Source organism: Lepidochelys olivacea (genome assembly GCF_965140295.1).
Source record: "Lepidochelys olivacea isolate rLepOli2 genome assembly, chromosome: 2".
NCBI classification, from domain to species: domain Eukaryota; kingdom Metazoa; phylum Chordata; order Testudines; family Cheloniidae; genus Lepidochelys; species Lepidochelys olivacea.
The window spans coordinates 239,214,849-239,241,879 of record NC_140412.1 but is presented as its reverse complement, the minus strand read 5'-3'; the positions used below and the strand labels follow the sequence as shown (position 1 = coordinate 239,241,879).

The 27,031-nt window shown below is 41.8% G+C and overlaps 1 long non-coding RNA gene across 8 annotated transcripts in view; it reads right to left on the bottom strand.

The window, feature by feature from the left end:
- Positions 1–6,067: 6,067 nt before the first annotated feature.
- Positions 6,068–27,031, bottom strand: part of LOC311516134 — an 84,223-nt gene continuing 63,259 nt past the window's right edge. For 4 of the 8 annotated variants that reach the window (XR_014710337.1, XR_014710340.1, XR_014710342.1 and 1 more), the window contains 3 exons: positions 25,598–25,633; positions 25,097–25,234; positions 21,582–23,563 (listed from right to left, as the gene is read on the bottom strand). This is a non-coding gene — a long non-coding RNA (uncharacterized lncRNA). Of the gene's footprint in view, positions 6,153–21,581; positions 23,564–25,096; positions 25,235–25,506; positions 25,634–27,031 lie in introns of those variants that run through there. The other 4 variants (XR_014710338.1, XR_014710341.1, XR_014710339.1 and 1 more) reach the window with 3 other exon arrangements.

The window sequence follows — 27,031 nt, the reverse complement described above, 5'->3', positions numbered from 1 at the left end:
AGCCTGATTGGCTGACCTACCTGATTGGTTGAAGGGAAGAAGTAGGCATGCTCTCAAGCCCAACAGCACCAGCAGGTCACCAGATGCTCAGTGCTTATGCCTGCAACTGCAGTTGCTCCTGTGTCTGCCTTGTTCCCAGCTTTGCTCCTGTCCACTCCATCCTTGCTCCCCAGTTTGGTTCCTGATTTTGGCTCTGACCCTCAGCCCTGTCCCTGGCCGCTGACTCCAGCTCCAACCACTAGGCCTGACAGCCCACCATTCCAACCACTTTGCATGACGGCCCATGCCTTGGTCCTAACAGTAGTGATTTATAGGCATCATGTCAAATATTGGTTTTAAGGAAAGGAGAGATTTAAAAGAAAACAAAGTGGTGGCTTTTCCAGTTTTGCCAGGAAGTTCTCCTCAATGGTAAGGTAAGCCTGGAGAAAGCATAAAAGAGCTTGTGGGGAACAGAAGGCAAGTTAAACCTGTATCAGTGCAGAGTGAAGGTGGAAGCTGATGTCATGATAAGAAATGGGATTTGAAAGTTAGGGTGGAGCGAAATGATTGATGTTCTTAAAGATGAGGATAAGAATTTTGTGTAGGGTGCAATGGAGAAAAGGAAGGCAGTGGAGAGACACAAAGAGGATGGAAGTGGGCAAAACAACAGGCCAGAAAGAAGCTCATGAGTAGCATTTTGAATGTACATGAGGGAGCCACAGATGGAGTCAGCAAAGCCAGAGAGGGGGAGATTACAGTAATCAAGATAGCAGATAAAGGCCTGAGTAAGAGTTAAGCAAATAACATGTTGCAAGGAATTTATTCAATACATTTAATCTCCTTTTCTGTTTGTTAATTGTCTGAACAGCTTATAGTTTTCACATAGTTAATTCCTTATTCAAAGTTCATTGTGGAATTAATTCCATGAGTAATTCTTGGCCCGATAATCATTCACAAGCAGGTCATTGCAAGCAATTGATATTTGAAATTCAAGATGAGATGATTCATTTTGCTTTTACATGTAACTGTGTCACACACAAAAAAGTGATCTTTATTGCCTGACACAAGTCATGTGACACAGACCTTGGTTACAAAAGGCTGTGCTTTATCACATGGTAGGGGTTGTACCCACTGACTCTAGTGGCTACTGTTACAGTATCGTGTCACTTCCCTGATTACATGAGTGTAACCTTTAGCATCAAGCAGCAGGTTGTGTGCATACTTGCATTTACAAATTCAAAATTAGATTTCAATGGGTATTCTTCCTTACAGGTCACTGCCAGTAAATTTGTTTGCTAGATTATCTATGGAACATGAACACAAGAAAGGGCCATGAACAGAGCAAAATGACTTCAATTTTTTAGTTGAGTGAAGGCTCAGGGAACAAGTGTGCTGGCAGAAACACTTAGGGAATTACTGAAGGATTTTTAAAGTATTTGCTGAGCTCTACTCAAGAGGTGAGGACAGTTCAGAACTGATTCAGATAAGGATCTACATTTTAGGTGCTAGTGCAAACTGCATTGAAAAGTTAACTAGCCTTTCATTAAGTGAAACTCTGCCTATTACAGCACATAGACAAATCATAGCCAATGGCCCCAATCTCACAGAAATGGGGGTATTAACATTAATCAAAGATAACACAACTTTAACGTATGGTACAGTACAAAGAAAATCAAGCACCCTACTCTGTTAGTGCGCGCTCCTTGCAGCTCCTGTCACCAATGCCATGCTTTATTTTGAAGTGCCATCTCACACATGCCTCAGCTATGAAATGTATCCTGCTTTCTGCACATGGAAACAAATCAAAAGAGCAGAGTTTCAAAGCCAGGGCATCAAGATGAACAATAAACTGACTGAATGAAGAACAATCTCCAGCGTAAACAATAGGTTTTGTTTTAGAGGCAACTTTTATGATTGCTATTCTTTGAAGAAGTGCCTCATTTCAAGTCTCAAGAGCACCCTGAAATCCGGAAAGCAGCCCAAAAGCTGTTCCATTTCAGTGAACTACACGTCTTAACATGACAACTTTATTGCATTTCCTATCCTGGTGGGGATCACTGGAGACTGGAAAATGCATGCTGTCTATGAGGGATCATTAGGAAAGCATTTGGAAGTTGCACAATATCCTCAGAGTTGTATCATTAATAGTTTCCTTTGTGGTCATTCTGAGGAAAAACAGGTTTTCTTAAGCAAATATAAAACTGTTTGAACAAATATCCCCTCCAGCAGTGGACAGGCAGACCCTTGGGAATTCTGAAAGCTCCTTTCTCCCTCCTCCCTCCCAAGAGGAGTTTTTCTAGATTTTTATAGGTAGCAGCATGACGTCTGGTGGTGGCAGAGCCCAGGGGTGGTTGCATGAAAACAAATAGAAACTAACTGGCACCACTTAAACAGATTTCCAGTCTTCCCAGTTACTGTCCTGTTATTAAGTCTGCTACCTCTGGGCTTATTCCCTATCTGCTAGCTAGTGTCCAGTCCTATCTACTCACACCTCTATGCTCCTCCAAGGGTGGTGAGTGAACAACTTTTCATTGCTTTGTGGTGGTTGGCTGGTTGTTTTAGTCATCTCCTGTTATGCTCTGCATGCAAGGAGCCTGTCTACACTCTGGTTGAAGCCCAGCTAGAAATAACCGTAGGTTTGGCAAGATTTCCATAAGCAGTGTGGGAAAGGATTTTGTTTTCTCGAGATCCTTCTGTGCCAAACCATGCTATTCACACTCCCTTGGTAACCTGCTATATGATTTCCGAGAAGGGAGCGATCTGTATCCACATGGATCGGGGAACCGTCCTAGACCCATGCTATAAGCACAAAATAATAATAAAGAAATCCTCCATTGCTTCTCTTTCCCCTTGTGTTTCCATGTTGTCCACATAGATTGTAAGCTCCGAGAGACAGAGACCTGTCTTATTTTCTGTCTGAAAAGCTTAGTGCACTTTGGGGCATTGTATAAATAAAATTCATAAATAAAAATATATACTAATATTATTATTGGTAATAATGAGAATTGATTTGCTCATATGGTTTCAGACACAGTGTGAACAAAGCTTAACCAGCATGACAGCACAGTTTAGCAGTTATTAAAATAAAGTACTATTAATAGATTTTTAAGGCCAGAAAGGACCATTATAATGTCTAATCTGACCTCCTGCATAGCATAAGCCAGGGAATTTCATCCAGTATTCAACAGTGATGTTCCAGGGCATGTCAGAAGCAGTAAATATATATTTTAAACAAAAGGTGCACCAAAAGGAGCTCTGTAGTCTGAAAGCTCCTATCCAAAGCTCATTAAAACCAATTGGAATCTGTCCATTGACTTCCATGGGCTTTGGAGCAGGCCACTGGGGAGACACATTTCTCACTATTTACCAGAGATCATCTTAATTTGAAAGAGTTTTTAAAATTAAATCTCCATTGACTCTTTTGGGTGGTCCCTGCGCTGTTGAATTGGGACCTCATCGAAGCCACAGGGCCAGCTTAGAAACTCTGTGCCAGGTGCCTCCCTGCAATTAGAAGACTAACTTTACATTTACACCTGAAACCAAAACAGGCCTTTGCCTTTGACAGTTTATTCGTGGTCAGAAACGCTTCCCGCCACAATGCTGCCTGGGTTTAGGGAGCTGAGTGAAGCTTTCTCCTGCCACAATATGTGAAAAATCTACCAGTGTTAAAGCTCCATAAATCCTTTGACACCATCACCCCCTGCCATAGTGTGAAAGGCACAAAAATATCCCCCTAACACTTACTAGTACAATCAACACAGGCAGCAAAACACTCTTTGCTAGAGAATCCCAATACACTATAAAACCCACAATCAGTGGCATGGTCTGAATCTATCCCTGTGAGGAATCGCAGTCTTTCTTCAGGATGGAGGTACAGGCTTTACAGTCCACATTTACCTATGTGCAGTGGAAAAAATACCACTGACCAACAAATTGCCAAAAGCATGAGGTAACAAAACCCCGACTTAAATATTTGCAGGTGGCAGACTGAAAGATGCCAGCCTGTAAGCTTGTCATGACTTTTATTTCTGGCAAACTTCAAATATAGTTCTAATAATAACTATTGGCACGTAGTATGAGTCAAAAAGGGGAGGGAGGGATACTGATTAGTTAAAAATTAGATCAACCTGGCTACAGCATTCAGGGCTGTGAAAAATTTCACTCCCTGAGCACCGTAGTTAGGTTGACCTGACTCCCGGGGTAGACAAGGCTAATTCAGGAGAATAATTCTCCACTTCTCGGGAGGATGGATTAACTACCTCAACGGGAAAACCCTTACGTCAGTACAGGAAGCATCTACACTACTGCGCTACAGCTGTGCTACCGTAGAGGCTATAGTGTAGACGTGCGCGTCTTTCCAACAGCGGGTGAGGCCAAAGGAGGCAGGGAACATTCTAAGGAGTGTGCATCCAGGTGCAAAGAAAAGGCTGCAATAATGGGGCACTGGAAATACATGGCAACATTGCTAAAAGGGATGGACAAAGTCCTGGCTGCTACATCCAGTAGTTCAGCCAGATTAAAAAGGCTATACTGATAACATGATTTCTGGAAGAAAGGGACCTTGCTGAACATTTTCCATGTAGAACTGCAGGGCTCCAGATATGTGATAAGACCCAGTATATTCCTCCCAGCACCCAGAGGCATTATGGGCCTGGCTTTGAGCCATTGCAATGCTCACTGACTTCAGTGTTCAGCACCTTTGAAACTCAGACCGTATGCTCCACCCAGGCACTGAACCTTTCTCTCCCCTCCACTGGTGATTTGAGCTGTATCTTGGCCATAAATGGATTGCAGCAAGGCTTTCCAAGCTTTCACCATGAATGAGAAAGTGGTTAAACTGTATTCATACGACACACCAGGAACCACAAATCGTACAACAATTTCAGAAGAGCTTTTCCAGAAATGTTAGCAAGCAGCCACAGAATCCTTTGGGTTGGAGGAAACCCCGCTCTGCCCCTACACTCCATAATGTAGTGTGCACAAAGCAATGGCGTAGGAGTGATCTCACTATTCCTAAACCCTGGAGTTGAAAGCCAAGGAGAGCCAGTGTTCAGGGGCGGGGACAGCTCTGCCTCCTCTTCTAAAATCACAGGGATAACTCACCCTCCTTTCTCTGTCCTGGGACAGCAGCATCCCCTGACAGCTCCTCCTACTTAGCATTTGAAGTGAGAACTCCACCACTTGTTAGGATCTCATTTAACCACCACCGAAACTGCCCTCATTAGATAGCTGTCTCGGCTGGCGTTGCCTACCCAATGCTTAATTTGTAATGAAAGAGGTGCCGGGTTTCAAGCAATTAGATGCTGGGGCTTAAGCAATTTTTTTACTTTCATAACTGACACAGCAAGCCCAGAGGTGCCGGGGCTATGAACTGCCAAGCCTAGAGGTGCTGGTGCTCAGCCCTGGCAAGCCATGGTACAAATTAAACACTGTGCCTATCCCCATTAATGTCTGTACATACACACCCTCCTTAGCAGCTCAGTCCATTGTTTGCCTATTTCCCTAGTTATAGAATTCTTCTTAATATTTCACATACATTTCCCCAGCAACGACACTCCTGTCAGATTTTTAACATTAATTACACAGACAGCACGCTGCAGTCCAGTAATTTCTATATGCTCTTTATGCTCATGTCCCAGAGACCTCTTTGGGGTTAATTTCTTTTATTACCTGAAAAAATATATATAGTATATGACATAGCACAAATAAAGTGGCTGTGAATATGCCAGTACACGCCATTTACAATACAGCTTACTAGTAAACTCACTATCACCAGATTCCTGTTTGGACATTTGTGCAAAGTTTATCTGAACTTGCCCGCATTTCTCTCATCTAGGAATGTGGCTAGAACTATATGAGGAAGTATTTCTTGAAATGTCTGATCTCTTCTGCTTCTGAGCTGGAAATCCCATACAGGGCACCTTTCCCACAGTATGTCGCTATTTGCCTTCCAGGCCTAGCAATACAAAAGGTGGTACAGAAATGGGAGGGTATCGAAGGGTGTGGGAACTGACTCATTGCTTAAAGGTTCGTTTACATTGTTTAACTGAAAATCAAACCCAAATCCAGATTTTAAGCAAAATTTCAGGTTAAACTTTATTTCCTGCCAATGTTGCATTGTCCTCACTTGGGGCCAGGCGCAGTCGAGTCTGCAGTGGTCAGCCTAACATCCCCTGCAAGTGAAAGATAAAATATCATAATAATTATTGCAATGATTTGCTACACTGGAAGGAAGTGGTCTCAGCTGAAATGCATGGATGCTGCATAATACTGCTCTGTCTGGGTCTTTATGTGCCCTCTTTCCCACATCATCCTTTATTTAAGCTACTTACAAATATAAATGCAATTTATTCTCACAACACACTGGTGGGGTAGGGAACTGTGATCCTCATGTGGCTGGTGGGTGGCACAGAGCTGGTCAAAAAGGGAAAATGAAACCCAGGCAAAATTTTATATGAAATGTCCATATTTCATCAAAATTTCAAATTATTTCACCAGCCATGCGGGAGCTGAGGCACAGAGGGGGAAAATTTCAAAAGCAACTAAATGACAAACCCAAATCCCATCTTCGAAAGTGACTTATATGTCTTGGGCGCCATTGAAAATTTTACGCCCAGAGATTGAGTAATTTGCACGAAGTCACAGAGGATATTTGTGGCAAGAATCAAAGCCAGGTCTTCCCAGTTCCAGTCTCCTTTCTACACCAGAAGAGTCTACTTCCACAGGATGCATGCCTGCATAGTTTGCATGCAGCTTTGCCATTCAAAATATTCTGTATCTAATGAGATTGTTTTAAACCAGTGGTTTGTTAAAGCAGCAAAACAAGATACACAGTATTAATTCTAATTGTCATAAGATTGGATGCATGTAACTCTCTATATGAACCAGAGGACGCATTGTTTGAACTTTATGGTCCTTATATTCAGTAGTTTAACCTTCAAGTCACTCATTTACATCACTATGAATACAGACTAGATCTCCCCACCTACCTACAGCAAAACGAAGCTATATCTAATCCCAAATATTCCAAATATAGACAAATATGAACTGGAACAAGAACAGTTCAGCATGGTGCAATATCAGTGGTACAAAAACAATAACATAAGAAGTGTTTTCCATTTTTACTGCTCAGGTTAAACAGGACACAGGGCTAATGTGGTGCCTTCTCATTTCAGCATTCCCAGGTATGAGTTTATGAACTTGGAATGGAAACAAAATCAGTTCTACCTGGGTTTTGTTCAATTTAGCTATTTAAGGGTGAGCGTGTCAAAGGAACCTAGGGGAGTTAGGTACCCAAATGCCACTCAATTTCATTGGATTTGGGCACCGCACTTCTTTAAGCTACTTCAAAAATCCCAGTTTAAGCAGCTAATTTTTTCTAGTTGCTGTTATACCCATCCCACCTTTGAACATCTCTTACCTGGTATCTTTACATGGGAAATGTTTGGGGCTTGAATGTTATAAACACACATTGATTAATGACCTACAATTGTTTTTGAAACATCCATTTATCTACACGTGTATGCACTCCATGGATATGTCTACATTACAGCCGCTGTACCTCTGTATTGCTGTAGAGTAGATGCTTCCTACATTGACAGAAGAGGCTTTTCGGTTGATGTAGTTAATTCACCTCTCCAAGAGGCAGTAGCTAGGCAGATGGAAGAATTCTTCTGTCCAGCTAGCCACATCTACATTGGGAGTTAGGTTGACCTAACCATGGCTCTCAGAGCTCAACATTTTTCACAATCCTGAGGGTCGCAGTTAGATTGATCTAATTTTTAAGGTTAGACCAGGTCTATATATTAGTTAACAAACTTATCAGCACAAATTTAAGATATCGGGGGCGGGGGGGAACGCAATGTGCCAATGGAACAACAGATATTTTTTCAGCCTGCTTTCCGAGCGAAGCCTCTGAAATCTAAAATGTTAATGAACTCATTTGATTGTATCCATGCCAACAAAGAGATAGAAACAGCTTTAATCATTGTTTCATATCGCTTTTGACCCCCTGCTTGCCTTCATTATTCTCCTTTTAGCCACATCAAGGCATAACACTCCAACTAAATCATTCAGCCAGTTTGTGAAGACCTGTCCATGTAACAAGATTATTTTTTTTAATCACCCCATGTTTTCTTTGCACTGCTGTTTAATAAACAGCAGGCAAGCTGGGTGTTAGTTTGAATGAAGCATCTAGGTAAGGAATTAGTGCACAATAGCTCTTACTTGGTACCATTGTTTCCAGCTGAATTTCTAAACCTGTTGCCTTAAACTAACTGATCCCCACAGGGATAATGAATAGGTTGCTAAGCGTTTGGTGATCTGCTATATTGTCAGTAACATTACTGAAGAGCGAACAAAACACTAAAGTAAAGGAAAAAGGACGTGTTAACAGTTTGATTTGCACAGTAAGTGCCAGCTTGCTTAAGCTAATAATATCAGACAACAATTCTCTATAATCTAAAATGTCCCATTGTTCTCCTACAGAGTTTCAAGTACTTCATGATCAGTCAACCGTGCTGTAATGACACACGCTCTTGTAGAGTTTAAATGTTTGAAATATTAAAGCTTTTCTCTAATGCATGCTAACAGTGGACTAGTCTGCTACCCATCCACTAATGAATTTGGCTGTCTCTTGATCAACATAACAAGGGCATAAGCCAACAACACTTAAAAAAATCAAAAATAAGAGTGTATTGAGTGTACCAAATGTGACACAAAACTACTTGTGCAAAAGGTCATTGAGGACTGAAGTAGGATTGCATGAAGAAAATATTGTAACCTCATCAAAAGTAGGTCATTTCTTTCCTCTCTTAATAGACTCAGGAAATTCCTTATACACACTAATCATTTCTGCTCTTGAATGAAAATTGCCAAAAGTTTATAAGAAACATATTCATTCCTCTTGTTACTGGTGTGGAAAAGACAACATCACTCACAGGACCCTGGGGAAATACCACTAGACCCAAATGAGTCTAATCTCTCTTTGATACCAACTTTTATCTCCCATTAGGAGTTAGAAGAGCACACCAAGTGACGAATAAATGCCAGTGACCTCTGACTTTTATTACAATGGGTTCATATTTCCCCTCAGAAATTTACCTCATTAATCTTTTGAGCTGTTTTAGTGGATCCTTTATTTTCTAGCAGAGTCATAGTTTAGGACTCGGTTGTGGCTTTTCCACCCCCATGGAGGAGGTCGTATGGAGCAGAACCAGCCCAGTGAGAGCTACAAGAGGCACTGATTCCGAATGTACCATAGTGTCTCTCCGAGCTCAGGTGAGCATTGCTACTGAGCAAGCCTTTCAAAGAACAACTTAGTCCCTAAAGCCTAGAACCAGCTCTGCTGGCCGTCTGGTGTGCGTACTAGCCTCTCTGTCTGCCCCTTTTAAGATCCATGGGATGAAAAGTGCTGTATACAGTTAACATTACCAAGGAGATGTATTTCACACTCCTCCGGTATGTCTACATTACAAGCCGTACAGCAGCGCAATTTCCTCTACACGGTTGTAGCACTGTGGATAAACAACTGCTACAGCGACAGAAGGGGCGTTTCTATTGCTGTAGTAAATCTACCCCCTCAAGATGTGGTAACTAGGTTGACAGAAGAATTCTGCGGTCGTCTTAATGGCGTCTACACCATGGTTTAGGTCAGCTTAACTCCATCTCGTAAGGGTAAGAATGTTTCATCTAAATTTGACCTAAATTTTAGATGTAGATCAGGCCTTACTCAGGCAAAACCTCACTGAGGTCATTAGTAATAATAGCCATTACTACCAATAATTACTTGTACTGTGGTAGCACTTAGGAATCCCGGCCACAGACCAGGGCCACAGTGTGCTAGGTGTTCAGCAAACACAAAACAAAAAAATATTATAATTCATCATCATCATGAGGCAGTTGGAGAGTGAATGGAACATTTAGAGCCTTTTGCTATTTAGACTTTTAGCATTTTATTAAATCCTTTATTGGTTTGCTGTTAGAAAATTTCCCATTGAGGGTTCATTGAAAAAATGTTTTCCCTGCATATATAATTCGCAGTTGCAGCTGAACCAGAAATGTAGGCGCTAAAGCTCCATTGTTAAGATTTAATCTGTTGCTGGAAAAATGCTTAATCAGGAGGTTATTACATTTCTGATCAAATATTTTAGCTAAAGAGTAAAATGCAACATGGGACTTTGTTGACTGGCTTTGCTGACTGGAAATGAAAGCCACAAGAACACTGAATACCTAACCAGAGTACAATGTGATTAGCAGAATCTAACATGCATGCACATCCTGCATTCCCCTTGGATGCTCTTAATGAAAAGTTCATCTTTTATGTATTTTGCATCCGAGCAGCAGAGAACATACACAGTCATCTCACAGGGCACAGTAAATCAGAATCTATGGGGATTTTTCATATTAAGGATCTGATGCTGAGAGGTGCTGAGCATCCACCATTGAGTTCAGTAGAAGTTGTGGATGCTTAATATTACTCAGGATCAGATATGAATGGGAGATTTTCCTAACAAACAATTTTTGATGTGGACTACACCTTTTGAGGGGGAGGAGGGAAAATAGAGGAGGTATCGTTCCCTTTCCATTTTTGTGGAGGAAGCAGACCGCTGATTAATCTTCCTTTTCTCCCCTTCACATGGCAGTGGGAAAGAAACTGGATCTCAGCCGTTCAGAATAGCTAAGGTCTCCAAGAACTGAAGAGGCTGCTATCTCCTAGTATCTTCCATTTAAAAAGAAGAAATGGAGCCTTCCCAGAGAAAGTCTCCCTCTGAAATGATACAGTCGTAACTAAGGATTTCAGTCCACAGGTCTCACAGAAACTCAGTTTCATCACGTACCAGCCAGCACAATACACCCAAGTTGTATAAATAGGAAACCCAAAGGCAGTGGCATTTTTGGGACTTCTATTGGCTAATGGAACAGCCAGAGCCCTACCTTTTCAGCCTTTAAAAATAGCCTATTGCACAGTTTGGTGTAGCATGACCTGTAATGGCCTGGCAACCATATTTAGAGCATGACTTAAAGTCTGTGGTGGCCAAAATGGGACTCTAATGTGGTTTGATCATTCAGTATGTATGAGGCTAAACTATGTTAGAACAGTATTCAAGAAAACATGCTCTAGACTAAAGCCAACACTTTCAAACATGGGTGCGTAAAATCAAGTACCTAGGGGACCTAATTTTCAGAGGTTCCGAGCATTTGCAGCTCTCACTGACTTCTTTGAAAGTTGCAAGTGCTCAGCAACTCTGAAAATCAGGCCATTTTATTTAGGTCCCTCCGTATGGACCTTTTGCTTAAATTAGGGCATCCAAGTTTGGAAATTTTAGCCCACATTCCTTCAAATTCAAGCTAGAGCACAGTCATTTTAATATATTTTGGCCCCATTGCACTGGACAGCAAACCAAATTAGAACTCCTTTTGTCCCCAACTTATTTAAGCTGTTCTTAATTGTGATTTTTAAACTGTTGTAAAGTCAGTATAGATTGGGCCAAACTGCTTATGACTGTTATTTCCTGGAACTGCTGTTGAGGCAGTGCACAGCCACCCCACCCTCAGTTCAAGGCATAAGCAAAGTTCATATGTATTGCAATATGGGTTTGAACTTGCATCCAGATCCAAGCTTTCTTATATTTTGTGTGGTTTGGATCTAGAGTTTTGGTTCAGGCCTATCTCTACTGTAATGTTCATTCAAGAAAGCCTCATATTTCTTCAACAGAAATATTTATAACCATATGAGAAATTTCCTAGCTCAGTATGTTCGTAACTTCATAGTTATAAACACCACAACAGTATTTCTGAGAACATTATTACAGGCATACAAGTCCCGATTAGAAGACACCATTCCAGAACAACGTGCTGAATGCTATTGATGTTTAAAAGCTGTGCCACTTTGAAATAATGTTGAACTTTGATTTTACAACAGGGAAACTACCAGCTTTTGTCTAATCTCCATGCTGCCATCCCTCAGGGAGTGAACATATTGCAAACATGTCTGGCTTAATGAAATTCTTTTTATTTCCCTGTTTTGGTGTCAGATTTATTTTTATCCATCACACAAAAAACATTTCAGATTCATGGCAAGCTTCAGTTCTACCCCAGGCAAAGCAAGTAGAGTAGAACAGAGCCAAGGCAATCTGTAATACTACTGAAGTATTAGCTAGATTAAACATTAATAATGACTTCTTTCTGCTTTTGATCAGTGAAGTAGCAATGAAGTGGCAGAAGGAAAGTCTAAGATGTTGACGTATGTTTTTATTATCTTGTGGTCAACTCATTTTTGAAGTCTTGGGAACTAACTCCACAAATACTTCCCAGGTCAAAGGCAGCAAGAGGGGGAGAGAGAGAGAGAGAATTATGTTATTTAATTTCAGCAGTTAGGAGGTTGTGTAGTTTATAAATATCTAGTCAAAAGTTAAGCTTTCAATTGTTATCAAGAAACCAGTCAAATAAAAATTGCAATAATCATTCTTTTAAAAAAAAATTAAGCCCAATTTAAGTTTTGCTAATTTAGGGTTACAGACATTTAGAGGAGTTCAAATATCATTACCCCAACCAACTTTTCAGCACCAAAATTGAACAGAACCTTTCAGCTGTATTTTATTTGAACCTCACTTTTCTTTTCCATTTTTAAGCATCTCTTCAGATTCTGGTTTTGCCAGGACTGGAAGCAAAGTCTCCTTAATAAAAAGTTGTGATAAAAAGTTCCTCTCCTTTCAATTCAACAGACCACATGAAAGTATCAAAGAAATCTCACAAGAAAGCCATATCCTCACAAGATTTCCAGCTCAGTTTTGCAGGACTTGAGGTATAGATAAACTTCAGAAAAGCAACTGAACTTTGTAGTGCTTATCTGGAACAAACCTGATATCTAAACCTTTTGAGATTTCCCCGTCATTAGTAATGGCTGCAACAGACATGTTTCTGGCTGCAAACTTATTTTTGACAGGTTTTTTTGTTTGTTTGTTTGTTTAGGGGTGGGGGGGTTGTTTTTTGCTAAACAGAAATTTTTTCAGTTTTAGTCAAAATTTTCCAATTTGCTGATAAAAATCTGAAAAAATTCCAGGTTCATGTGTTTGTTTGTTTGTGGTTTTGGTTCCCCTGAGAAATCTTTCATTTTGTTTTTTTAAAAAATGAAAAATTCCATGACGGTTTTTTGTGGGGGAAATTTCATGGAAACATATAGCAGTTTTAGAACAGTTCTAGTTAGAACTATGAAATGCAGAGGTTTAAATAAATGATAAATGGGAGGGGAGAAGAGGGGAAATGTATCCATTTTTTTTCCAAATCTCAAAGCAGACGACACATAGAGGCAATACTAAATTCTTTCCTCTTTTGCACTGAAAAACAGAGTGATGTCTGAGAATGATCTGCTCTTAAGTGGTGTCTAGTAATGTGTCTGTAGACTGCAGGAACCACTGAACTACTCAAGTAGCACTAAACTACTACTGAACTGCTCTATTAGTACTTATATGGAAATTCAGTATTTCCTGTCAACCATAAACGTATTCCTAGAGACCAGTTAATAGCAGCTCTTTATACTGAGAAGCATGTCAGTTTCTGGGGGGTCGGGGGGTTTCTTTCTTCAAAGTACAAAAAAATAAACTGAAAGAAAGAAAGAACAAACATTTATCAAAGAGTGTCATACTGCTTCAACATCTCCCCTGGTCAATAACATCCTTGAACAAATCCTTGCAGAACAAAATCCCAGACATGTCCTATGACACAGATTGTTGACCGTGGATAATGAATGATCAGCATGTGAACAACTCAGTGACGCTCTGGATAGACTTGACCCATGCATGGAGTTTCCACAAACTTTAATTTTTCCCCTTCCTATTTTTCACATTTATATAGTGTACAAAGACTACTTTATAATTATGTTTTATTTTCTATACCCTCAGGGCAGCAGTTTATCCTGGTAGAGTTATGGGACAGCAAAATGTGAATAATTCATAAAAATATAAAGACCCTATTTAAAAAGAAACACAAGGCGGCTTTAATATCCTGGGACCCACAGGCTCAGGATTTTACAAAACAGTAATGAAAATTACAATACAATTGTGATACAGAGGCTTCCTGTTAGCATCAGTGACTTCCAGCTCATGCTTTTTAGACTCCTGTGCAACCAGCCTTGAGTGCTGCTAACACAACCGTTAGAGAGCACGCTCACACTTGCACCACCACCAGTGGATGTAGAGCCTCTCTGGTGCCAGGGATTACTGAGCAAAGTAGCTATCATCATCATCATAACTCAAGGCTCCAAACCACAGCCAAGACTTGGTGTTGTCACTGATCTCAAATAGTTCCTGAGGAGTGAAAGATGTTGACGGGGGCACTGCATCAGGCAATATTCAAGTGTTTGCCTAAGCTCGCCACTTTCATATTTGGGCTCATTCCTCAGCTTCCACTTGGTCATATTGTCACTGGTCTTTGCCACCCCAGCTCTCACGCAATTTACAGTACTCCAGTATTTTGGTTCGAGGCTAGTGCCTGGAGACAATTGTTCTGAAGGAACCAAGTCTTCAAGATCATCAGCATTTCCCACCATTTAGTTACTCTGTAGCCTTCCCCAGTGGTATTTGCGGCTAAGAGATTTTCATAGGTAAGGCTCTTTCTGGACTTCAGCTGTTTGGGTGGTACAATGTGTTCATGCAGTGGATAGCTTGGACCAGGCACCTGTTGTTGTCTTTCCCTGTTACTGAAGGCTCCCAGCCTCAATGACGGTGGTGTAATCCCAGGGAGGCAGTATTGAGACAGTGTGGTATCCGTTTCACAGTCCCTGTGATGATCCTACAGGACTGACTGAGTTCAGTATCAAATGTGTGTGTGTGGCTCGAGATGACCATACCGGGGCACAGTACTCTGCAGATGAGTACCTCAGGGTAAGCCAGGTTCCTTGGAGTGTCTTGGAGCCAGAATCGCTAGTATGGATACCAGTGAGGGGAGTTCATTCTTCATTATTATTCTTTAATTTATATTCCAATAGTGCATGCAGGCTCCTGTCCCATTCTGCTAGGTGCTCATCCCTGCCCTGAATATTTCACAATCTAAATCAGTGGTGCTGGAACTAGGGGTGCTGTCACACCCTTTGGCTGGAAGTAGGACTAACACACGCCAAATAAATGGTTCTACAAAGATTGTTTCAGCACCCCGGTCTAAATAGATTAAAAGTGGGGAAAGAAAGGAGCTATATCTCCATTTTAACAGATGGGGAACTGAAGCACAAAGATGAGGTGGCTTGCCCAGGATTGCACAGAATATACCCGGTAGAGCCAGGAACTGAAGACAGATCTCCCAAATCCTAGTCTAAAGCCTGAACCTTGACACCACCCTTTCTCTTGATTCTTCACATGCTCTAAAACTATAATATTCTAACTCTCTCTCCATCGCCTCTCATGTAGCAGCAATTTCTGGAGGGGGCTTGTGGTGCGGAGGTTATCTCCCAGCTCTGCTTCCCCCTTTCCTCATTGGCAGGAGCTGATTCAGCATTTGAGAAGTGGCCTTTCCCTATGAATGGGAGTTGGTTCACATGGTAGGAATTAACCTCTCTGTGCACAGGAGCTTGGCTGAGGGAGGGGAAGAGAACTGTTCGGGGATGAGGGGAGGTTGGTCACCTGCCATTGAAACCACAGAAGCGCCCACTCTTCCAAAGTCACTTAGGGACTGACATGTTTTCTAACCTCAGTGTTAATGGTGCTCAGGGTTGGTGGCAGAGCAGTCAAAGGAATATGGGAAGTAGGGCTGTGATGCCACTGGAAGCTAGCATCAAATTCTGGGTCACTTTCTACCGAAAGGCGTCAAGATCAGGTGGATTTGGGTTTGCATCTTCACTTTGTCTTAATTGGGTTTGAGGCCACGTCCTCCACTTTCTCCGAAGAGCTTCAAACCTCTCCCACTTGAAGGAGAAAGCAACCTGAACTCAGGGTTAAGCTTGTTGAATTTTATTACCTTTCTGTGGCTTGCTCCACAGAAGAGGAAAATACAGCCCATACCAATTACGTTCCACAGGAACATGGGATTCACCCTTCTTGTCCATTCTGCCACCAATGGCACACAACCCTTTATCTAATGCCTTTTTATGACCCATTTTAGTGTTGGTAACTTTAACACCATCAATTTAAAAGCAGTCTAGATCTAAGTAGCAAAAGGACTTTATTTCAGAGTAACAGCCGTGTTAGTCTGTATTCGCAAAAAGAAAAGGAGTACTTGTGGCACCTTAGAGACTAACCAATTTATTTGAGCATGAGCTTTCGTGAGCTACAGCTCACTTCATCAGATGCGTACCGTTAATCACTTTCCTTAAAATAAAGTGAAGAGTGCTGACAATTTATGCTGTCAATGAAATTAGAAGGATAAGCCACTCCTTCTCCAAGCAAAATGATGAACACAGACAGCCTTGTGAAAAGAGAATATGTGAGTCTACATTATTAAAAGAGAGCTACTGTGTGACCTTTATCTGAGCACAGTCCATTTACAGCAAGGGGAGACAGGAAGCTCTTCTTATACATCTGTCGTTCCACAGATGCCAGCTCCAGTAGTGTCATCACTCTGTTGTCTGCTGAATTACCGATAATTTCATGTAATTGCTGTAACCAAGTTCCCTATTTGCTTTTGATGTAAAGTGTTTTTGGCACACAGCCCTGTTATAAAATAGAAGAGGGAGGCAGAAGAGAGGCTCATGTGCAGGTACTGGATACCCCAAAGTCCTATATATGCAGTTCACAATCCATTCATGCTCTCACACTTTCACAAACAACAATAATAATTATATTCTGCATTTTATTTACTGTAAAAAAGATCTTTGCTACTGTAGGAAAATGGCAAAATTTATATTGACAAGCTGGCCATTCAATGTACCCATAGAAGGCACTGGTATAATAAAACAAACCGAATGCAGGCACTCATTACCTGGAATTGCATGGCTCATTATCACTGTGAAAAATTAATTTCATTTGCTTTTATCACATATCATCATGAGATTTGGGGACTGTGCGGACAGTTCCTTTAAGCAGTGCATACAGCATGCAGAAAAAGGCAATGGAATAAGGCCAGCACATTGTTAGTTGCATCCTAAGTAAACAAGGTTGATTTCAGTCGGTACCAAGTGTCTATGACAAGATAAGAGGCCAGGCTTTTAAGAAGAATTAAAAACTTTTGAGTGCGCAAGAAAGCAAGGGACCAGGCATAGCAGTGAAGATTCTATGCAAGGTTCCACCCGCAGCTGATTCACCCCATAATAATCACTATTATTTCAGCAGCTGGCTTCTGTGGAATGGAGACAGGCAATCATGTGGAGATGATTTAACTGGGAATTGGTCCTGCTTCGAGCAGGGGGTTGGACTAGATGACCTTCAGGGGTCCCTTCCAACCCTGATATTCTATGATTCTATGATTCTACGATTTTGTGATGAGAACTAGGATAAAACCTTATTTTTCACTTGTACCCAACACTAGGATTTTAATTCCAGTGCCCATCCCAGTTACTCATGCAGTAATACATTATAGTTATTCTTTCATAAAGGAAAAAGGAATAGCAAATATTCCATAGGTGGCACTTTCAAAAGCACTCAGCATAGGCCTAACATTGCTCCCATCCTGACTTCAATGGGAATAGATTTAGGATAGCACTGAATGCTTTTGAAAAATCCCACACCAACCATACAATGTAGCTAAGTAAATGTTGCTGGACAAACCTTAACAATTAGTATTTCCTCACACTTTCCACACACAGAGAATTAATTGTGGCTTACAGTTGCCAGCCAAGCACTATAAACCCTGATTCAGGAAAGTATCTCTGTTCAGGATAGCATTTACACAAATGCTTAACTATAGGCATGTGCTTAAGTAATGTTCTGAATAGGGATGAATTTAAGCATGTGCTTAAGTGATTTCCTCTACGGAGGCCATAATTTTGTATTAATGCTAGTTTTTGTATTTACATTTTCTCTTTTATTTAATCTGTGCAGTTTGGCCTGTAAATTCCTTGTGCCATACTTTGGTTATTCAGCTCACACACTTTACAAACTTAAGATTTAAGTTCCTTTTGCCATGATTCTTCATCTTGCACTGGCAAAGCAGTGAGCTTCTTTGAACCAACAACTACACATGTACATTTATTTAGCTGCCCCCTCAGGAGTCTACCTTTAGGAATCTATTTTTATTTAAAACTTGGCCTAGGAGCTGAAACTGGGGAATCCAAAAACTAATACACCCAAAATTAGAGGCCAGTAATGAAACTCTGGGCTTTGACATCTCTCCCTCATTTTCCCTATCTGTAACATGCAGATCGTAATAATTATTTACCACACATGGGTGCAGTGAACATGAATTAGTTAATAATTCCAGTGCCTCCCAGTTGTAACTTCATTGCTTTCAGTAATGAAACTGGTCCAAAATCACTGAAGTACTTTGAAGTTGGAAAGTGCAATACCAATGTATAGCATTAAAGTACGACAGCTTGGGTCAGCCTTCCATGAACCCAAGGAAAAATAATTTACTTTTGAGACAGTACATGACTAGATTAGTGCTATTCATAAAATTCTGATGGAATCATAGCATAAACAAACGTGTGAAACTGCCCAGCAGTGACCAAAGCACAACTCAGATTAATTATAGTCTCATATTTGTAGCAAACATCTATAGTTTTTTTCCACAGAAATAATAAAACTTTCAACACAACATGCTCATTTTATTCCTATTCACTTTTATGTTGGATATAAATTAATTTCATAGGGGACAAAAGCTCAGGAACAACAAAGCAATTTGCTCATAAGAGCAAGGGTCTATGGCTATGTCTACACTTGCATCCATTACTGAGTACTGGATCATGTTCATGCTCCCCATATTCACACCCCTGGGTCCAGGCATAATGCTGTGTACATGCCTAAACCTGAATCCACACTGTCGCTCTAGGTATATGTTATTAGTGCGACTGTTTCAGGGGTGGTACCCAGGTTTCTGTGCATCACAGGGAGACATGCTATGAATCACTTTGTTGTGTGTTCTTCGTAGCATTCCCTGCGTTTACACTTTGCCAATGGCACTTCCTGATCATGTTGCCCCTCACTTCTATTCCCTACAGAACTGGATCAAAGTAAGAGATCAATTGGATGATCAGTTCTTGCTCCTTTTTGTGGGAGAAATATTTATGCAGTGGATGAGTTGCTCGGTGAGAGAATGGATGGAATTTGGGCAGAATTTGCTGTCATGTCTGAGATGACTGACCTTGACAGATGTGTAGAATGCCGGCATTGGCACAGTATGCTTTTTGGTTGACTGTCAGTTCTGGAGAACCAGCACAGTGTGGCACAATCACATTGTCTCAGAAACCTGGGATAGTGTCACGTTCCAGGGTGCAATCCACATCAGAGAGGGGGTGTGTCACCACCTGTCCTGTAACCTTGAGGGACTCACAGTGCTTTGTTATAGCTCCCAACATGGGCCACTTACAAATAGCCAAACAGCATGCAAACCACACCCTGAGCATATGTGTATAGCTGTAGCCCTGGTCCAGAAGTTCAGACCTCAGCAGCCCGCAGCAACACACCAGTCACACTCTGGCTTCCACTAGCCTTGGTTACTACTTACAGGTTGATCCCCAACAAACTTCCAGTCCCAAATTTTCCCAAAATGTGTGTTCTGCACTGTCCAGCCCTCTCCTGGACTTTTCAGATATTCAAGGTCCATTGCCCCTGTGAGGGGTCAATATCCAACAGTTTGCTACTTTAACTGGAGTTACCAAACAGTGGTAAACATAACACTGGGTTGGTTTAGATTAAAAATAAAACAAATGTGTTTAACTACAAAGAGACAGGTTTTAAATGACTATAAGTAAAAGGCATTAAAGTCAGAAATGGTTACAAGAAAAATAAAGATTAAATGCTTCCTAGTAGCTAAAACTTAACAAGCTAGATTTGGTTCAAGGTAAAATCCTTACCACAAGTTCCCAGCAACAGGACTGACCAAATTCAAATGGCTAGTTCCTTTGTCTTCTTAGGTAAAAGAGAGACACTGAGAGAGAGAGAGAGAATACCTGGGGTGTTTTAACCCCTTACTTTTATAGTGCAGCCATGCTTTGGAATGCATTTTCTTAAGGGTTACCCCTGGATAAAGTTCATTGCAGTTGTGAGGATGGAGACATGGAGTCTTGTGATGTAAGATGTTCCATGTTTGCTAAAATGCAGATTGATCTGTTCCTGCCCCCTCTTAATTCCCAAAGAATGGCCACCTGACAGGCGATTGCCAATCAACTTTGATGGCCCCTGCCTAGAGGCATCAGTGTGTCCTTTGTCTTTGAGAAACCAGTTTACCCACTCCCCAGACTTGTCCGGTAAACACACTGTAGTCAATTTCATCATATGTTCATAAGTCTTAATTCACATTTTGTACATACATTACACAAGAATATAGATCATCAGGGTGTTATTAGTTTTTAAATTATACCTCAAGGCATATTTTGCACAAAGATTATTATAATAATGTGTAGGGTGTGAATACAGGGGTGCTTTCAGTCACACATGGAGAGCAGCAGCTTCAGAACTGCCGCATGAGGAAATAGACTTGCATGGAGTTGTGTGAGGAGCTGGCACCAACTCTTCAGGACAAGAACACCCAGATAAGGAAAGCCACACCAGTTCAGACATGGGTTGCTATTGCCTTGTGGAACCTGGCTACCCCAGACAACTATAGGTCCATTCCAAACAGTTTGGGGGTGAAAGTCCTCCGTTGGGGTCATGGTTGTGAAGTGATTAACTTTGTGGTTTACCCACAGGAGGTTGGCATAAGAAAGTTCAAGAACGTATGGCTGATTTTCAAAGGATGACATTTCCAAACTGTGCAAGAGCCACTGATGGCACCTGCATACTTATCCACAAGGGGCAACTGAGTAAGCGACCTGAAGAGGTTAGTATTCCATCATTCTGCAAGGCTTAGTGGACCACAGAGGCAGATTCATGAATACTAACATGGGGAACACTGGAAAGATTCATGATGCCCAGGTGCTAAGGAGACTGAGATTGTACTGGAAGGTGGGAGAAGGAGCTTTATTTCCTAGAAACAATGTAGCTCTGTACCATGTACCTGTGCCAACTGTTATTTTAGGGAACTCCATTTATCTGCTCCTGCCTTGGCTCATGAACCTGTATCCTGACATCAACCGTGTTGCTGAAGACGGGCAAAATGGTCATGGAATGTGCATTCGGTTTACCGAAGGCTCCTTAACGCTACCTATGCACACCTCTGGATGCCATTGTGGCAAACGCCATTCATATGATCATTGCCTGTTGCACCCTGCACATTTGTGAGGGTAGAGGTGAGAGTTTTGAGTGGGCTCAGGACAAGACTAGTTCACAAACTCTGTACAGGCAGATGGATCCCATGCACGTGTATGCTGGGCCTGGGTCCCAGCAGGCAAGGGAAATTAGAGATACCATATACAAGGGATTTTCAAACTGGGGGTCATGACCCCTCAGGGGGTTGTGAGGTTATTACGTGGGGGTTGCAAGCTGTCAGCCTCTAGCTCCAAATCCTGCTTCGCCTCCAGCATTTATAATAGTATTTAATATAAAAAATTGTGTTTTGAATTTATAAGGCGGGGGGTCGCATTCAGATGCTTGCTGTGTGAAAGGGATCATCAGTACAAAAGTCTGAGAATCACTGCCACATACGCACACACACTGGTACAGCACGGAGGCAAAGAATGACCTCTGCCTTGCATTTTTGCCAAGGGACATATTCACATCCCTTCTGTGAGACTGTTTGGCGTGTACATGAGGTAATACGCCCACATACTTAAGAGACTTCATAGCTTTTTAAGGGTTTTGTTCCTCTTTGATGTGCTGGAGCTGAAGTGCATTACCCCTTCCTGCATGTCACATTGTACATATTAAAGCCTATTCCAGGGCACCTACGCTGTGTTAAGAGTTTGGGGTTGGGTTTCTACTATGGAAGGTGGGGGCCATATTATGCATTCAGTGTTTTTGTCCTTCTCACTAATCACACCTGAATGTAAGCCAGTTCATCAGTTGTGACTCGGTTTTGAAAAGTAATGGGGTGGGTCTAATGATAGCAACAGTTTCAGGCATTGTTACACATGAGTTGGTTTTTATTTTGCATCTCCTTACTCCCCTTTACAACTGTATGGGGAGCCCAACTTGACACAACGGTTTCCGGTTTCGCTTTGGTGGGTGAAGAACCCGTTTGTACTTTTCTGAATACTGGGTTGCAAAGTATTGTACTGAACAGCACAATTCACTGCTGGACTGAACCCATAACATCAACCTTTTGAGACATGTTTAAGGTGTGGGATTTTCCCAGTGATGGAGAGAAATGACATCACCGTGTGCCTGAATAACTATTTAATGCCTCAACAGCCTGGCACAGTTAACTCATCTTTAGAAACCCCTATTACCACACGCAGTTAAATGTTTTTAAAATGTTTATGAGGGTTTCCTGTGTGGGTGGGTGTGTTGCAGCCACTGTGTTCAGTAACTTAAAATGGTCACTAGTGCCAAGTACATTTCACAGTTGTTAGAAACCACTAATTCCCCGGTCTGCTTGAAAATGCTAAAGGTTTTGGGGATGGATAGGGGGCAGGTTGTACAGGGTACTGGCAGATGCTGTGTGATTGCTGGTATGTTCCCTTTTTTGTTGTTGGCTTTGGTTTTTCATTTTCAACACATTCAACAAATGCATTAAGACAGACATTGATCAACCCTATGCAAGGCACCTGCTATGTTGAAAAGCATCTATAACATACACTTCACTTTCCCCAACCCTGCTCTGTATCCCTGGGACTTCAGATATTTTTTAATTTTGTGGGAGACTCAGAAATATTTCCATAGTCATAGCACCAGAATTTTATACATCATTTGTTTACACAAGGTAGGAAGCTTGAGGTCCATTCCCAAATCAAAAAACACCCTCAGTTCATCATACTTAGGAAGGAGGTGCCAGATACAACTGAACAAAACGTAACATGTAATAAAGATTTTAAGGAAGTATTCTCAAAACAGAACATATTTTTTTTAAATTAACAGCTCACAACCAAGAATAGCACCCACAGTTTAATATCTTTGCACCTGTCTCCCATCAGAAGGGGTGAATGATAAGAGATAATGACTCACAGTGAAAATAAGGGACATCTCTTCTGACGGGCTTTAGGGGCCAGTACATGGTGGCATTCGGGAATTCCTGCACGCCCAGCATTGTTCTCCTGGGTGGTCATTGGAACAGGACCTACAGGCTCAGCAGCACCCTGGGTGGCAACCAGAGAAGGCAGCAGTAATGGTAGCTGATGGGCTGGTTCTGGGGCCTCAGCAGCAGACAGATGCTGCAGTCTGTCAGCCACCAGTCCTCGAAGCCTCTCCATTAGGGAATGTTCCTGTTCCCTAGGGCGTAGCTCACCTCCATCTCCAGAGGTCTCTTCTCCTGCTGAAGACACTGCTCCTCCCTTGCTTTAAGGAACTCAAATTGCTCCTGGCTTCTCCTGTCCATCCCTATCCCCTTCTCCGTCTACCCCTGCACTCTCTGGGGTGCTGCTCCTGCCCTCTTGGGGGCATGGTTTCCCTCTCAGGAGCGCAAGGCCCTGCAAATTCAAAGACAAAAAGAAAATTATATTTTTGGCCTTTGGAGCAAACTGAGAAATTCCCCCACCCCCATAACTTTGCTGCTGAAGGCCACGATTTTGATACTTCTGAGCATTCCAGGAAAGTAACTGTCTCAACATCCTTGCTTCACATAAATATGCTGCCACCCCATGAGGCTGGAGCAGAGTCACACTCCTTTTCTTATTGGGGAGAAACATTTAGTAGTGTTTGTAACCATTGGAAATGTTCATTCTGTCTGAAGAGGTAGCAGAGAAGTGGGGAAATTCCTTTCCAGAGCTATATTACATGTGTACAATTTCTTCCTTTAAGGCTGGCCAACATCTGGAGAAAACAGCAATTTTCAACGTACCAGAATGGAAAAGAGAAGTGGCTTTCCTGTCCTCCCAAGGAGATCCAGCAATCTACACCAGAGAGATGTTTTTGCTAATAGTCACACCTCCACTGAATGGAGGGTTTTGGTCAGCTATGCAGGTGGACCAAGCAGATTTCCACTGCTGGTGAACCTCAAGAACCAGCAGGAGTTTTTGCTTCAACAGAAGTCTGCTGAAATTATGCTTGCAGGATTGGGAAGAAATTTGAACAGAAATTGACAACATTCTCAGCTAGGATGTGGAGATTTCATGCAACAGGAGATGTGAACCACGAACCACACACACATACCCCAGCTGTAGCTGAAAATCCTGGCCCTGTGCCTGCCTAATGATGGTGAAATGGGCAGGGAAAGAAAGAGACACACTGCAACTTCATTAAGTTTCCTGAAAATCAAACTCAGCACCACAACCCCTCACATCAGACAACTGGAAAGGGACATAGCACTGTTCTTCTATGACCATGGGGGTGGAACATCCCCTTTCTCCCCTCCCCTCCCATCCCACTTTATGCAGCATGGCTCTCTGTAGGGAGAGGGCAGAGACCAGGAACAGAGACTTGGAGTCTGCAAACTTCCAAGGAAGAAAAGAGTGTTTCCACTAACTTTTCCTTGCACAACCAACCATACATTTTCTTCAACTGTGTTCCTTCCCCCTAGGGAGACCTCAATACACACACACACACACACACACACACACACACACACACACACCCCTCAGCCCTCGCTGCCTGACAGGTGGCTGAGAACTGCAGGAACAGGGGCATACTGATCATTACTTTTTAAAAGTATTTGAAAAATTAGCTTTAGAAGTCAAGGCACAGGCACTAATTGTGGTTCTTCAAAATCAATTAAATCATTGATTTATAACTCTGCCTTGCTTGAGGCCAATTTTCAGGTGGAGCAGGGCAGGAGCTGAATGGAGGGAAAAAGCTTGAGAAGTTTGGTAAGGAGATGGAGCATGATAATGGCATGGCTACAGCACTGCAGTTCACACACAGACACAGAGCAATGCATGGTATGTTTTCCAGAGAGGAACAATAAGTGCACATTACTTCAAATGCCCTTGAAATTAAAATTGGGAATTTAGTACCAGTGCAAGAGAGATATTGGTGGGAAGCTAGGGGGAGCCACTCTAACTTACCAGCCGGGGGTTCTGGTTCCTGCACCATATCAAAGTCTTCCTCAGGTTCATCATCAAAGTCTTCTTCAACTTGTACTTCTGGGTAGACACACAATCACCTCTTCCTTGTTTCAAGCAATTAGAATACCCAGGACAGACCTGACATTAGAATAATGGTCTTGTGTCATTTTAGTGTAGATGTGGGATGCATAAATGTCCCACATTGGCGATCAAGTGGTATTATGCGGTCATGCCATTGACAGATACACTATTATATATGTTGTCCCTGGCAAAACTCAGAACTTTAGAAGGGAAACCCTCCCTGCCCAAGTTTCTTGTAGTGGGGAGGGACACCAAAGGAGTTTCACCCTATCCTGTTGACCTATTCCCTTCCCTCAAGACCAAGTGATGACAATTAAAGTCCCACTCACCATCATGTCATCAAATTGGATGGTACTTTATTCTCCCAGACAGTTCACCCACCACTAAGATGGAGAAGCGCTAACCCTTTTGCGTGTTTACCTTGTGACTGAAGATCCACTGAAATTTGCACCAAACCTAGTGAAGACAAAGATGGTGCTTAGAGGCTACCCTGAAATGACACCGTGTTCTGTGTTCATTCATACAAATCAGCAGTATAGTATTGTCTCTAACAGATTTAGTAAATTTATGGCTATTACCATTTTATATTCAAGCTCTAAACAACATGTCTATGAGTAAATTAAAAACAAACAAACAAGGCCACCAATTCAGCAAGGTACTTTAACACATGCCTGTCATAAATATAAAGGGAAGGGTAAACCCCTTTGAAATCCCTCCTGGCCAGGGGAAAGCTCCTCTCACCTGTAAAGGGTTAAGAAGCTAAAGGTAACCTTGCTGGCACCTGACCAAAATGACCAATGAGGAGACAAGATACTTTCAAAAGCTGGGAGGAGGGAGAGAAACAAAGGGTCTGTGTCTGTCTGTATTGACAGGTTTCAGAGTAACAGCCGTGTTAGTCTGTATTCGCAAAAAGAAAAGGAGTACTTGTGGCACCTTAGAGACTAACCAATTTATTAGAGCATAAGCTTTCGTGAGCTACAGCTCACTTCATCTGATGAAGTGAGCTGTAGCTCACGAAAGCTTATGCTCTAATAAATTGGTTAGTCTCTAAGGTGCCACAAGTACTCCTTTTCTTTTTGTCTGTCTGTAGTCGTCTTGGCCGGGGATAGACCAGGAATGGAGTCTTAGAACTTTTAGTAAGTAATCTAGCTAGGTATGTGTTAGATTATGATTTCTTTAAATGGCTGAGAAAAGAATTGTGCTGAATAGAATAACTATTTCTGTCTGTGTATCTTTTTTGTAACTTAAGGTTTTGCCTAGAGGGGTTCTCTATGTTTTTGAATCTAATTACCCTGTAAGATATCTACCATCCTGATTTTACAGGGGGGATTTCTTGATTTCTATTTACTTCTATTTTTTATTAAAAGTCTTCTTGTAAAAAACTGAATGCTTTTTCATTGTTCTCAGATCCAAGGGTTTGGGTCTGTGGTCACCTATGCAAATTGGTGAGGCTTTTTATCCAACATTTCCCAGGAAAGGGGGGGTGCAAGTGTTGGGAGGATTGTTCATTGTTCTTAAGATCCAAGGGTCTGGGTCTGTAGTCACCTAGGCAAATTGGTGAGGCCTTTTACCAAACCTTGTCCAGGAAGTGGGGTGCAAGGTTTTGGGAAGTATTTTGGGGGGAAGGACGCGTCCAAACTGCTCTTCCCCAGTAACCAGTATTAGTTTGGTGGTGGTAGCGGCCAGTCCAAGGATAACGGGTGTAATATTTTGTACCTTGGGGAAGTTTTGACCTAAGCTGGTAAAGATAAGCTTAGGAGGGTTTTCATGCAGGTCCCCACATCTGTACCCTAGAGTTCAGAGTGGGGGAGGAACCTTGACAATGCCTAACTAAGCATATAAGTAGTTCTATTA